Below are 14,042 nucleotides of genomic sequence, written 5' to 3'. Positions count from 1 at the left end.
GAAAGAGAAAAAAAAATGTTCTAGATAACTCACCAGGACTGTGTTTGCAAGGGGATAACTAAGGATAGAAAAACATATGAGGACATGCTCATGTTTCATTTTCCCCCAGAAATTTAAGTTCCTAAGTTATGGATACAATTTTTTTTTCTCTGCTGCTGACTTCTCCACTGCATTCTTGGCAAGGTAGATTATTTCAAAGGCCATTAAGAAAATGTGTTCGTAGCAGGGAGATGCAGGTTGTGTCATCTTTAATACAACAGTGTCCTCTTACTCTCTAGGGCTAAAGAATAGGGAGTAAAAACACAGTACAGTTGATGTACTTTGCCTTTATGTGCATTATCTCATTTCCATCCCATAGCAACTCTGCAAAGGATTCTCATGTGTCTTTTACAGACAAAACAGAGACAAAGAAGTTATGCACTGCCTAAAGTCCCCTCGCTGATATGTGTAAATATGAGGATTTGAACTCAAATCTATGCTCTTCCTTTATACTAGAAGTACTTGTATCCCCTCTTAACCCAGGCCTGACAACTTTTCTAGGAACTTCAGCACATAATATTTTTTTTAAAGATTTTATTTATTTATTTGACAGAGAGAGACACAACGAGAGAAGGAACACAAGCAGGGGGAGTGGGAGAGGGAGAAGCAGGCTTCCCGCTGAGCAGGGAGCCCGATGCGAGGCTCGATCCCAGGACCCTGGGATCATGACCTGAGCCGAAGGCAGACGCTTAACGACTGAGCCACCCAGGCGCCCCAGCACATAATATTTTTGATTGAGGTGTTAGCTTTTAAACAGCTTCCATTAAGAGGGCATGATGAGGCAGATTCTCTTACACAGACCGCCTCAGGGTCCTGCTGTAAGAAGCAACAGTCTCCTCTTCCTCCCTGCCATCTGCTTGGCAGCTGCAATGCAGCAAGCATGCATGAGTGCATCTCCATCCGTGTTGGCCAGGCTGGTGCCCAGATTGGCAATGCCTGCTGGGAGCTCTATTGCCTGGAACACAGCATCCAGCCCGATGGTCAGATGCCAAGTGACAGGACCACTGGGGGAGATGACTCCTTCAACACCTTCTTCAGTGAGATGGGTGTTGGCACACGTGTGCCCAGGGCCATGTTTGTAGACCTGGACTCCACAGTCATTGATGAAGTTCGCACTGGCACCTATCGCCATCTTGTCCACTCTGAGCAACTCATCACAGGCCAGGAAGATGCTGCCAATATGCCCAAGGGCACCCTGCACCATTGGCAAGGAGATCACTGACCTTGACTTGGACCAAATTCAGAAACTTGCTGATGGATGCACAGTCTTCAGGGCTTCTTGGTTTTCCACAGCTTTGGAGGAGGAACTGGTTCCAGGTTCACTTCCCTGCTGATGGAAAGTCTGCCGATGGTGGCAAGAAGTCCAAGCTGGAGTTCTCCATTTACCCAGCCCCTGGATTTCCACAGAGGTAGCTGAGCCCTACAACTCCATCCTCACCACCCACAGTACCCTGGAGCCCTCAGATTGTGCCTTCATGGTAGACAATGAGGCCATCTATGACATCTGTCGTAGAAACCTTGATATTGAACGCCAAACCTACACTAACCTGAATAAGTTGATAGATCAGATTGTGTCCTCCATCACTGCCTCCCTCAGATGTGATGGAGCCCTGAATGTCGATCTCACAGAATTCCAGACCAACCGGGTGCCCTAGCCCCGCATCCACTTCCCTCTGGCCACCTAGGCCCCCGCCATGTCTGCTGAGAAAGCCTACCATGAACAGCTTTCTGTAGTAGAGATCACCAACGCAAGCTTTGAGCCAGCCAACCAGATGGGAAAATGTGACCCTCGCCATGGCTTGCTGCCTGTTGTACCGTGGTGACGTGGTTCCCAAAGATGTCAACGCTGCCATTGCCACCATCAAGACCAAGCGCAGCATCCAGTTTGTGGACTGGTGCCCCGCTGGCTTCAAAGTGGGCATTAATTACCAGCCTGCCACTGTGGTACCTAGAGACCTGGCCAAAGTACAGGGAGCTGTGTGCAAGCTGAGCAACACCACAGCCATCGCTGAGGCCTGGGCTCCCCTGGACCACAAGTTTGACCCGATGTAGGCCAAGTATGCCTTTGTTCAGTGGCATGTGGGTGAGGACATGGAGGAGGGAGACTTTTCTGAGGCCTGTGAGGATATGGCTGCCCTTGAGGATTATGAGGAGGTTGGTGCGGCTTCTGTCAAAGGAGAGGGTAAAGAAGGAGAGAAATAAGTTAAAAATGTCACAGGGAAGGGATGCCTGGGTGGCTCAGTAGGTTAAGCGTCTGCCTTTGGCTCAGGTCATGATCCCAGGGTCCTGGGATTGAGCCCTGCATCGGGGTCCTTGCTCAGCGGGGAGCCTGCTTCTCCCTCTGCCTGCCGCTCCCCCTGCTTCTGTGTGTGCTCTCTCTCTGACAAGTAACTACAGTCTTAAAAAAAAATTAAAAATTTAAAAATTTAAAAAAAGTCACAGAGGTGCTGCTTTTACGGGAAGCTTGTTCTATTTTAAGCCTTGAAAGGTTGTGCTCTGACTGGTTGATTTGTCTGTAGCAGCATATACTCTCGTATACGACTACTGACCTGTGCTTGAAAACACAACGTTTGTTAGAGACCCAAGCTGTCCATTTCTCTGATGGGTTTAAATGAGCTATTCCTTGTCCTAAGTGGGAAAAAAAAAGAGGGTACAGGAAAGCATAACGGATTCAAAGGTATAAAAAAAAAATGCTAGTTTTTGCTCAGAAGTTCCTTCTAAATCATTTGTACCCATTTTTATTCTGTGTTTGAGGTATAACGTACATAAAATGTTTAAAGTGAGCTCATCTTAAGTGTACAACTTAGTCATTTTTAAACATATTTATAACCATGAATCATCACCCAGATTAAGATGTAGAGCGAGTCTAGCACTATAGAAGTTTTTTTTATTTCTTTCCAGCTGGTACTAGTTCACTCCCACCCAGAGGCAACCACTGGTGCGGTTGGATAATTGTAGCTTAGTGCTGCCTGTTCTTGAACTTATAAATTGAATCATACAGTATATATTCTTTTTTTAAAATCTGGATTCTCTACTCAGCATGACATTTGTGAAATTCATTCATGTTGGAACAGTTCTTTTTTATCCTTGTGTTATAGTACATTGCTCTTCCTTTTTTTAATTGAGGTATAATGGACATGTAATATTAGTTTCATGTTGTACTACATAATAATTTCATATATATATGGCAAAATGATTACTATAATGAGTCTAGTTAACATCTGTCTATACATAATTACAAAAAGTTTTTTTTCTTATAATAAGAACTTTAAGTCTATTCTCTTAGCAACTTTCAAACATGCAATATAGTATTATCAACGGTTACCATGCTTTACATTATATCCCCATGACTTACTTATTTTATAACTGGAAGTTTGTACCTTTTGACCCTATTCACCCCATTTCTCCCACCCCTCACCCCCTACTTCTGGTGACCACTAATCTGTTCTCTATCTATGAGTTTGTGGGTATGTGTGTTTTAACATTCCACATATAAGTGAGATTATACTGTATTTTGTCTTTCTCTGTTTGACTTAACTCATTTAATATAACGAACTCAGGGTCCATCCTTGTCACAGGCAGCAGTATTTCTTTCCTTTTTTATGGCTGAATAGTATTCCATTGTGTATATGTATACCATACTTGGTTTATTATTTTTAATTTAATTTTATTATGTTATGTTAGTCACCATACAATACATCATTAATTTTTGATGTAGTGATCCACGATTCATTGTTTTCATATAACACCCAGTGCTCCATGCAATATGTGCCCTCCTTAATACCCATCACCAGGCTAACCCATTCCCCCCCCCTAAAACCCTCAGTTTGTTTCTCAGGGTCCATAGTCTCTCATGGTTCATCTCTCCCTCTGATTTCCCCCCTTCATTTTTCCCTTCCTTCTCCTAATGTCCTCCATGATATTCCTTATGTTCCACAAATAAGTGAAACCATATGATAATTGACTTTCTCTGCTTGACTTATTTCACTTAGCATAATCTCCTCCAGTCCCAACCATGTTGATGTAAAAATCGGGTATTCATCCTTTCTGGTGGCTGAGTAATATTCCATTGTATATATGGACCACATCTTCTTTATCCATTCATCTGTGGAAGGGCATCTCGGCTCTTTCCACAGTTTGGCTATTGTGGACATTGATGCTATGAACATTAGGGGGCATATGGCCCTTCTTTTCACTACCTCTGTGTCTTTGTGGTAAATACCCAGTAGTGCAATTGCTGGGTCATAGGGTAGCTCTATTTTTAATTTTTTGATGCACCTCCACACTGTTTTCCAAGGGTTCCCTTTCTCCACAACCTCTCCAACATTTGTTGTTTGTTGCCTTGTCAATTTTTGCCATTCTAATTGGTGTAAGGTGGTAGCTCAATGTGGTTTTGATTTGAATTTCCCTGATGGCTAATGATGATGAACATTTTTTCATGTGTCTGTTAGCCATTTGTATGTCTTCTTTGGAGTAGTGTCTGTTCATGTCTTCTGCCCATTTTTTGACTTGATTATTTGTTTTGTGGGTGTTGAGTTTGAGATGTTCTTTATAGATCTTGGATACCAGCCTGTTATCTGTACTGTCATTTGCAAATACCTTCTCCCATTCTTGGGTTGCCTCTTTGTTTTGTTGACTGTTTCCTTTGCTATGCAGAAGCTTTTTATCTTGATGAAGTCCCAAAAGTTCATTTTTGCTTTTGTTTCACTAGCCTTTGGCGATGTATCTTGAAAGAAGTTTCTGTGGCTATTGTCAAAGAGGTTACTGCGTATGTTCTCCTCTAGGATTTTGGTGGATTCCTGTCTCACACGGAGGTTTTCATCCATTTTGAGTTTATCTTTGTGTATGGTGTTAGAGAATGGTCGAGTTTCATTCTTCTGCATGTAGCTGTCCAATTTTCCCAACACCATTTATTGAAGAGACTGTCTTTTTTCCATTGCATATTTTTCCCAGCTTTGTCAAAGATTATTTGACCATAGAGTTGAGGGTCCATATCTGGGCTCTCTTTTCTGTTCCATTGGTCTATATGTCTGTTTTTGTGCCAGTACCATGCTGTCTTGGTGATCACTACTCTGTAATATAGCTTGAAATCGTGCAATGTGATGCCCCCAACTTTGTTTTTCTTTTTCAACATTTCCTTGGCGATTCGGGGTCTTTTCTGGTTCCATACAAATTTTAGGTTTGTTTGTTCCAGCACTTTGAAAAATGTCATTGGAATTTTGATTGGGATGGCATTGAAGGTATAGATTCCTCTGGGTAGCATAGACATTTTAACAACGTTTATTCTTCCGATCCATGAGCATGGAAAGTTTTTTCATCTTTTTGTGTCTTCTTCAATTTCTTTCATGAGTGTTCTGTAGTTCCTAGAGTATAGATCCTTTACCTTTTGGTTAGGTTTATTCCGAGGTATCTTATGGTTTTTGGTGCTATTGTAAATGGAATCGTTTCTCTAATTTCTCTTTCTACAGTTGCATTGTTAGTGTATAAGAAAGGAACTGATTTCTGTGCATTGATTTTGTATCCTGCCACATTCCTGAATTGCTATATGAGTTGTAGTAATTTGGGGGTGGAGTCTTTTGGGTTTTCCACATAAAGTATCATGTCATCTGCGAAAAGAGAGAATTTGACTTCTTCTTTGCCAATTTGAATACTGTTTATTTCTTTTTGCTGTCTAATTGCTGTTGCTAGGACTTCCAGTACTATGTTGAACAATAGTGGTGAGAGTGGACATCCTTGACATGCTCCTGATCTTAAGGGAAAGGCTCTCAGCTTTTCCCCATTGAGGATGATATTCACTGTGGGTTTTTCATAGATGGATTTCATGAACTTGAGGAACGTTCCCTCTATCCCTATACTCTGAAGAGTTTTAATCCAGAAAGGATGCTGTATTTTTGTCAAATGCTTTTTCTGCATCAATTGAGAGGACCATGTGGTTCTTCTCTCTCCTCTTACTAATGTGTTCTATCACACTGATTGATTTGTGAATGTTGAACCACCCTTGCATCCTGGGGATAAATCCCACTTGGTCATGGTGGATGATCCTTTTAATGTATTGTTGGATCCTATTAGCTAGGTTTTTGTTGAGGATTTTGGAATCCATATTCATCAGGGCTATCAGTCTGAAATTCTCCTTTTTGATGGGGTCTTTGCCTGTTTTGGGGATTAAGGTAATGCTGGCCTCATAGAATGAGTCTGGAAGCTTTCCTTCTGTTTCTATTTTTTTGAAACAGCTTCAGGAGCATAGGTATTATTTCTTCTTTGAATGTTTGATAGAATTCCCCAGGGAATCCATCAGGCCCTGGACTAGTTTTTTGGGAGGTTTTTGATCACTGCTTCAATCTCGTAACTGGTTATTGCCCTATTCAGGTTGTCAATTTCTTCCTGTTTCAGTCTTGGCAGTTTATAGGTTTCTAGGAAGGCATCCATTTCATCCAGGTTCCTCAGTTTATTGGCATATAGTTGTTGATAATAATTTCTAATAATTGTTTCTATTTCCTTGGTGTTAGTGGTGATCTCTCCCCTTTCATTCATAATTTTATTAATTTGGGTCCTTTCTCTTTTCTTTTGGATAAGTCTGGTCAGTGGTTTATTGATCTTATTAATTCTTTCAAAGACCCAGCATCTAGTTTCGTTGATCTGATCTACTGTGTTTCTGGTTTCTAATTCATTGATCTCTGCTCTAATCTTTATTTCTCTTCTAATGCGTGGGTTAGGCATCGTTTGTTGCTTTTTCTCTAGTTGTTTAAGGTGTAGCATTAGTTGGTGAATTTGGGATTTTTCTATTTTTTTGGGTGAGGCTTGGATGGCTATGTATTTTCCCCCTAGGACCGCCTTTGCAGTATCCTGTAGGTTTTGGACCAATGTGTTTTCATTCTCATTGGTTTCCATGAATTGTTTAAATTCTTCTTTGATTTCCTGGTTGATCCAAACATTCTTGAGCAGAGTGGCCTTTAGCTTCCAAGTGTTTGAATTTCTGCCAAATTTTTTCTTGTGATTGAGTTCCAGTTTTAACACACTATGGTCTGAGAATATGCAGGGAATAATCTCAATCTTTTGGTATCAGTTGAGACCTGATTTGTGACCCCGTATGTGGTCTATTCTGGAGCAAGTTCCACGTGCGCTTGAGAAGAATGAGTATTCTGTTGTTTTAGGGTGGAATGTTCTGTATATATCTGTGAGGTCCATCTGGTCCAGTGCGTCATTCAAAGCTCTTGTTTCTTTGTTGACTTTGGGCTTAGATGACCTGTCTATTGCTGAGAGTGGAGTATTGAGGTCTCCTACAATTAACGTATTGTTATCAATATGACTCTTTATTTTGGTTAACAGTTGGCTTATGTAGATAGCTGCTCCCATGTTGGGGGTGTGGATATTTCCAATTGTTAGATCTTCTTGTTGGATAGACCCTTTAAGAATGATATAGTGTTGTTCTGTGTGTCTAACTATAGTCTTTAGTTTAAAATCTAATTTGTCTGATGTAAGAATTGCTACCCCAGCTTTCTTTTGAGGTCCGCTGGCATGGAAGACAGATCTCCATCCCTTCACTTTCAGTCTGGATGTATCTTTAGGTTCAAAATGAGTCTCTTGTAGACAGCATATGGATGGGTCCTGTCTTTTTATCCAATCTGCAACCCTGTGCCGTTTTATGGGAACATTTAGGCCATTCACGTTGAGAGTGATTATTGAAAGATATTAATTTATTGTCATCTTGTTGTCTGTGAAGACCTTGTTTTTATAGATTGTCCCTGTAAATTTTTGTCCTATATCACTCTTGGGGTCTTTCTCCTTTTATAGAACGCCCTTTAATATTGCTTGCAGGGCCGACTTAATGGTCACATATTCTTTCAGTTTCTGCTGGTCTTGGAAGCTCTGCATCTCTCCATCCATTCTAAATGACAAGCCTTGCCAGATAAAGTATTCTTGGCTCCATGTTCTTCTCATTTAGTACGCTGAATATGTCTTGCCAGCCTTTTCTGGCTTGCCAGGTCTCTGTGGTTAGGTCTGACATTATTCTGATGTTCCTCCCTCTGTACGTAAGGAATCTCTTCCCCCAACTGCCCTTAAGATGGCGTCTTTGGTTCTAAGATTTGCGAGTTTTACTGCTACATGCCGAAGTGTTGGCCTGTTTTGATCTTGGGAGGGGTCCTCTCTGCCTCTAAGACATGAATGTTTGTTTCATTCCCCAGATTAGGGAAATTCTCAGCTACGATATGCTCAAATATATCTTCTAGTCCTCTGTCTCCACCCCCTCAGGGATACCAGTAATTCTGACATTGGAATGTTTCATGGTGTCACTTATTTCTCTATTTTCATGGATTCTGAGTTGTTTTTCCCTGGCCATCTCTTTTGCCTTCTTGTCTATTAATTGGTCTTCTAGATCACTAATTTGTTCTTCTGCCTCGTTTACCCTAGCTGTTAGATTATCTAGATTAGATTGGATCTCATTGATAGCATTTTTAAATTCTGCCAATTCAGCTTTCATTTCTGCCCTTAGAGACTCTATGTTGCCATTAATCGATTTCTCCATTCTAGCTATCATCTTCACAATTGCTAGCCTGAATTCCATCTCCGACATCTTGGTTGTGTCTGTATCCATTTGTAAATCTGTGGTATAAATCATAGTCTCCGAGTCTTTCCTATTTTGGGGGTTCCTCCTCCTAGTCATTTTGTTGAGGGGCGGTTGAGGGAATGTATAGAGTCCAAATTATTGACCACAACCCAAGCAAGATGCACCTGTTTTCTAGGAACCTTAGGGTTGCTGGCCTCTTGTTTTCCCAGCCTGTCTTCTGGGGCAGGGGCCTGCCGCACTGTTACTTAGGCAACTCTATTTGGGCAGAATTGCCCTGCCCCCTGTGGTGGGGGATGGGCTCAGTGGAAACTGTTTTTTTGGGGCTTTTGTTCTCTGGCAGCTTTCCACATCTCTTCCGAGAGTCAGAGCAGAAGAGACCGTTTCCAACCCTCTGCCTCAGAGCAGAGAGATCGCAGTCTGTTCTTCAGTGAGCTCTCCAGGCCACACTATCTCCATTTCTGTCTGTGCTGCTATAAACTGCAGCATCCTGGGTTGTGCGCCCCTCAGCAGCGCTCCCAGTCCTCGCCTGCAGGTCGGGGCATGTGTCTTCCTTTTGTGCTTCTAAAACCACCAGCCACCCCCAGTTCACACATGTGGCCCTGCTGATCCGGTTTCAGTCCGGGGGGCTGCCCTGATGTCCTTTCCCTGCCGCTACAGGTCTGTGAGTCTTTGCCCCAGTCCCCAGCACAGGAGGCTATCAGTCACCGGTGGTGTAGGATCGCGAAGGCTGGCTCCCTCCCCCTTCCATTTATCCTCCAGTATCTCCCCCCGGAATCACGGCTCCCTGCTTTGGACCTTGAAACCAACTGCCTGCGATAGTCTTTTTGTAAAGATCCAGATCTATCTTCTTACACTTCAGGCTGATGTTGTGGATGTTCAGAGTGGTCTGGTAGATATCCAGTTCAATTCCAGGGACTGGTTGGAATAGGGTCTCCTACTCCTCCACCATCTTTTCCCCCAAGTCCATTTGTTTTATTTATTCATCCACTGATGGACACTTAGTTTGCTTTCCTATCTTGGCTATTGTAATAATGCTGCAGTGAACATGGTGGTGAGGGGGTGCAGATAGTGTTAGTGTTTTAATTTTCAAGTTAGTGTTTTAATTTTCTTCAGATCTATGCCCGTGGAATTTCTGGATTATATGGCAGTACTCGTTCTAATTTTTTGAAGAACCTCTGCATACTGTTTTCCATAGTGGCTGCACAAATTTACACTTCCACTAACACTTCATGAGCAGTTTCTTTTTTCCACATTCTAGCCAACATTTATATCTTGTCTTTTTGATAAGAGTCATTCTAACAGGTGTGAAGTGATATCTCACTGTGGTTTTGATTTGCATTTCCCTGATGATGAATGTTGTTGGAATACCTTTTTATGTACCTGATGGCCATTTGTATATTTCCTTTGGGAAAATGTCTTTGCAGATCCTCTGCCCATTTTTAAATAGGATTGCTTTTATTCTATTGAGTTGTATGAGTTCGTTATAGAGTTTGGATATTAACATTTTATCTGATAGAAGATTTGCAAATATTTTCTCTCATTCAGTAGGTTGCCCTTTCATTTTGTTGATGGTTACTCTGCTGTGCAGAAGCTTTTCAGTTTGATGTAGACCTAGTTGTTTACTTTTGCTTTTTCTGCCTTTGCTTTTGGCGTTGAATCCAAAGAATCATCACCAAGATTAATGTCAAGAAGCTTACCACCTTTTTTTCCTAAGAGTTTTATGGTTTCAAGTTTAACATTCAAGTCTGTAAGTCATTTTTTTAAATTGAAATAGGTTAACACACAAATGTTACTTTAGTTTCAAATGTACAACAGAGTGATTTGACCACTTTGTAAGTTATGCTATGCTAACCTCAAATGTAGCTACCATCTGTCACCACACGATGCTACTACAATATAACTGACATTCTTTATACCTTATATTCCATGGTTTATTCATCCTATAACTGGAAGCCTGTATCTCCCGCTTCCCTTCACCCATTTTTCCCATCTCCCTACCCCTTCTCCTCTGACAACCATTAGTTTGTTCTTTGTATTTATTGGTCTGTTTTGGCTTGCTTTTTTGTTAGGCTCCACATATAAGTAAAATCATACAGTATTCATCTTTCTTTCCCTGATTTATTTCACTTAGCATAATACCCTCTCGATCCATCCATGTTGTTACAAATGGCAATAGCTCATTCTTTTTGATGGCGGAGCAATATTTCAGTGTGTGTCTGTGTGTGTGTGTGCACATGTGTGTGTGTGTCCCTGTGTCAATAGATGCATAGATTGCTTACATATCTTGGCTATTGTAAATAATGCTGCAATAACCATAGAGGTGCATATATCTTTTCAAATTAATGTTTCACTTTCTTTAAGTAAATAGTAGTGGAATTACTGGATCTTATGACATTTCTATTTTTAATATTTTGAGGAAACCCATACTGTTTTTCACAGTCGCTACACCAATTTACATTCCTACCAACAGTGCACAAAGAGTTCCCTTTCCTGCACATTCTCACCAACACTTGTTATTTCTTGTCTTTTTGAGTCTAGCCATTCATACAGGAGTAAGGTGATAGCTCACTGCGGTTTTGATTTGCATTTCCCTGATCATGAGTGATGTTGAGCCTCTTTCTTGTATCTGTTGGCCACCTGTATGTCTTCTTTGGAAAAGTGTCTATTCAGGTCCTCTGCCCATTTTTTTAATCAGATTGGTTGTTTTCTTGGTGTTGAGTTGTGTAAGTTCTTTTTATTTTAAATTTTTAATTGTTATGTTAATCACCATACATTACATCATTAGTTTTTGATGTAGTGTTCCATGATTCATTGTTTGTGCATAACACCCAGTGCTCCATGCAGAACGTGCCCTCTTTAATACCCATCACCAGGCTAACCCATCCCCCCCACCCCCTCCCCTCTAGAAACCTCAGTTTGTTTTTCAGAGTCCATCGTCTCTCATGGGTCGTCTCCCCCTCCGACTTACTCCCCTTCATTCTTCCCCTCCTGCTATCTTCTTCTTCTTCTTTTTTTTTCTTAACATATATTGCATTATTTGTTTCAGAAGTACAGATCTGTGATTCAATAGTCTTGCACAACTCACAGTGCTCACCATAGCACATACCCTCCCCAATGTCTATCGCCCAGCCACCGCATCCCTCCCACCCCCCACCACTCCAGCAACCCTCAGTTTGTTTCCTGAGGTTAAAAATTCCTCATATCAGCGAGGTCATATGATAAATGTCTTTATTTCACTCAGCAGAACACCCTCCAGTTCCATCCATGTTGCAAATGGCAAGATCTCATTCTTTTTGATGGCTGCATAATATTCCATTGTGTATATCCACCACCTCTTCTTTATCCATTCATCTGTCGATGGACATCTTGGCTCTTTCCACAGTTTGGCTATTGTTGACATTGCTGCTATAAACATTGGGGTGCATGTACCCCTTCGGATCCCTACATTTGTATCTTTGGGGTAAATACCCAGTAGTGCAATTGCTGGATCGTATGGTAGCTCTATTTTCAACTGTTTGAGGAACCTCCATACTGTTTTCCAGAGTGGGTGCACCAGCTTGCATTCCCACCAACAGGGTAGGAGGGTTCCCCTTTCTCTACATCCCCGCCAACATCTGTCATTTCCTGACTTGTTAATTTTAGCCATTCTGACTGGTGTGAGGTGGTATCTCATTGAAGTTTTGATTTGTATTTCCCTGATGCCGAGCGATGTGGAGCACTTTCTCATGCGTCTGTTAGCCATTTGGATGTCTTCTTTGGAAAAATGTCTGTTCATGTCTTCTGCCCATTTCTTGATTGGATTATTTGTTCTTTGGGTGTTGAGTTTGATAAGTTCTTTATAGATTTTGGATACTAGCCCTTTATCTGATATGTCATTTGCAAATATTTTCTCCCATTCTGTCGGTTGTCTTTTGCTTTTGTGGACTGTTTCTTTTGCTGTGCAAAAGCTTTTTATCTTGATGAAATCCCAATAGTTCATTTTTGCCATTGCTTCCCTTGCCTTTGGCGATGTTTCTAGGAAGAAGTTGCTGCAGCTGAGGTCGAAGAGGTTGCTACTTGTGTTCTCCTTTAGGATTTTGATGGACTCCTGTCTCACGTTTAGGTCTTTCAACCATTTGGAGTCTATTTTTGTGTGTGGTGTAAGGAAATGGTCCCGTTTCATTCTTCTGCATGTGGCTGTCCAATTTTCCCAACACCATTTGTGGAAGAGACTGTCTTTTTTCCACTGGACATTCTTTCCTGCTTTGTCAAAGATGAGTTGACCATAGAGTTGAGGGTCCATTTCTGGGCTCTCTATTCTGTTCCATTGATCTATGTGTCTGTTTTTGTGCCAGTACCATACTGTCTTGATGATGACAGCTTTGTAATAGAGCTGGAAGTCCGGAATTGTGATGCCGCCAGCTTTGCTTTTCTTTTTCAATACTCCTCTGGCTATTCGGGGTCTCTTCTGGTTTCATACAAATTTTAGGATTATTTGTTCCATTTCTTTGAAAAAAGTGGATGGTATTTTGATGAGGATTGCATTGAATGTGTAGATTGCTCTAGGTAGCATTGACATCTTCACAATGTTTGTTCTTCCAATCCATGAGCATGGAACGTTTTTCCATTTCTTTGTGTCTTCCTCAATTTCTTTCATGAGTATTTTATACTTTTCTGAGTACAGACCCTTTGCCTCTTTGGTTAAATTTATTCCTAGGTATCTTATGGTTTGGGGTGCAATTATAAATGGGATCGACTCCTTGATTTGTCTCTCTTCTGTCTTGTTGTTGGTGTATAGGAATACCACTGATTTCTGTGCATTGATTTTATATCCTGCTACTTTACTGAATTCCTGTATGAGTTCTAGCAGTTTTGGGGTGGAGTCTTTTGGGTTTTCCACATACAGTATCATATCATCTGCAAAGAGTGAGAGTTTGACTTCTTTGCCGATTTGGATGCCTTTGATTTCTTTTTGTTGTCTGATTGCTGTGGCTAGGACTTCTAATACTATGTTGAATAGCAGTGGTGAGAGTGGACATCCCTGCCGTGTTCTTGACCTTAGGGGTAAAACTCTCAGCTTTTCCCCACTGAGAATGATATTCGCCGTAGGTTTTTCATAGATGGCTTTTATGATATTGAGGTATGTATCCTCTATCCCTATACTCTGAAGAGTTTTGATCAAGAAAGGATGCTGTACTTTGTCAAATGCTTTTTCTGCATCTATTGAGAGGGTCATATGATTCTTGTTCTTTCTTTTGTTAATGTATTGTGTCACGTTGATTGATTTGCGGATGTTGAACCAACCTTGCAGCCCAGGGATAAATCCCACTTAGTCATGGGGAATAATCCTTTTAATGTACTGTTGGATCCTATTGGCTAGTATTTTGGTGAGAATTTTTGCATCCATGTTCATCAAGGATATTGGTCTGTAATTCTCCTTTTTGATGGGGTCTTTGTC

At 41.2% G+C, this 14,042-nt stretch overlaps 1 pseudogene; it reads left to right on the top strand.

The window, feature by feature from the left end:
- The first annotated feature begins 919 nt into the window (after positions 1-919).
- On the top strand, positions 920-2,241 carry LOC113927440 (annotated as a pseudogene).
- Positions 2,242-14,042: the final 11,801 nt, after the last annotated feature.

This window comes from Zalophus californianus, chromosome 7 (genome assembly GCF_009762305.2).
Source record: "Zalophus californianus isolate mZalCal1 chromosome 7, mZalCal1.pri.v2, whole genome shotgun sequence".
NCBI lineage: Eukaryota > Metazoa > Chordata > Mammalia > Carnivora > Otariidae > Zalophus > Zalophus californianus.
This window is presented reverse-complemented; position numbering and strand designations above follow the sequence as displayed.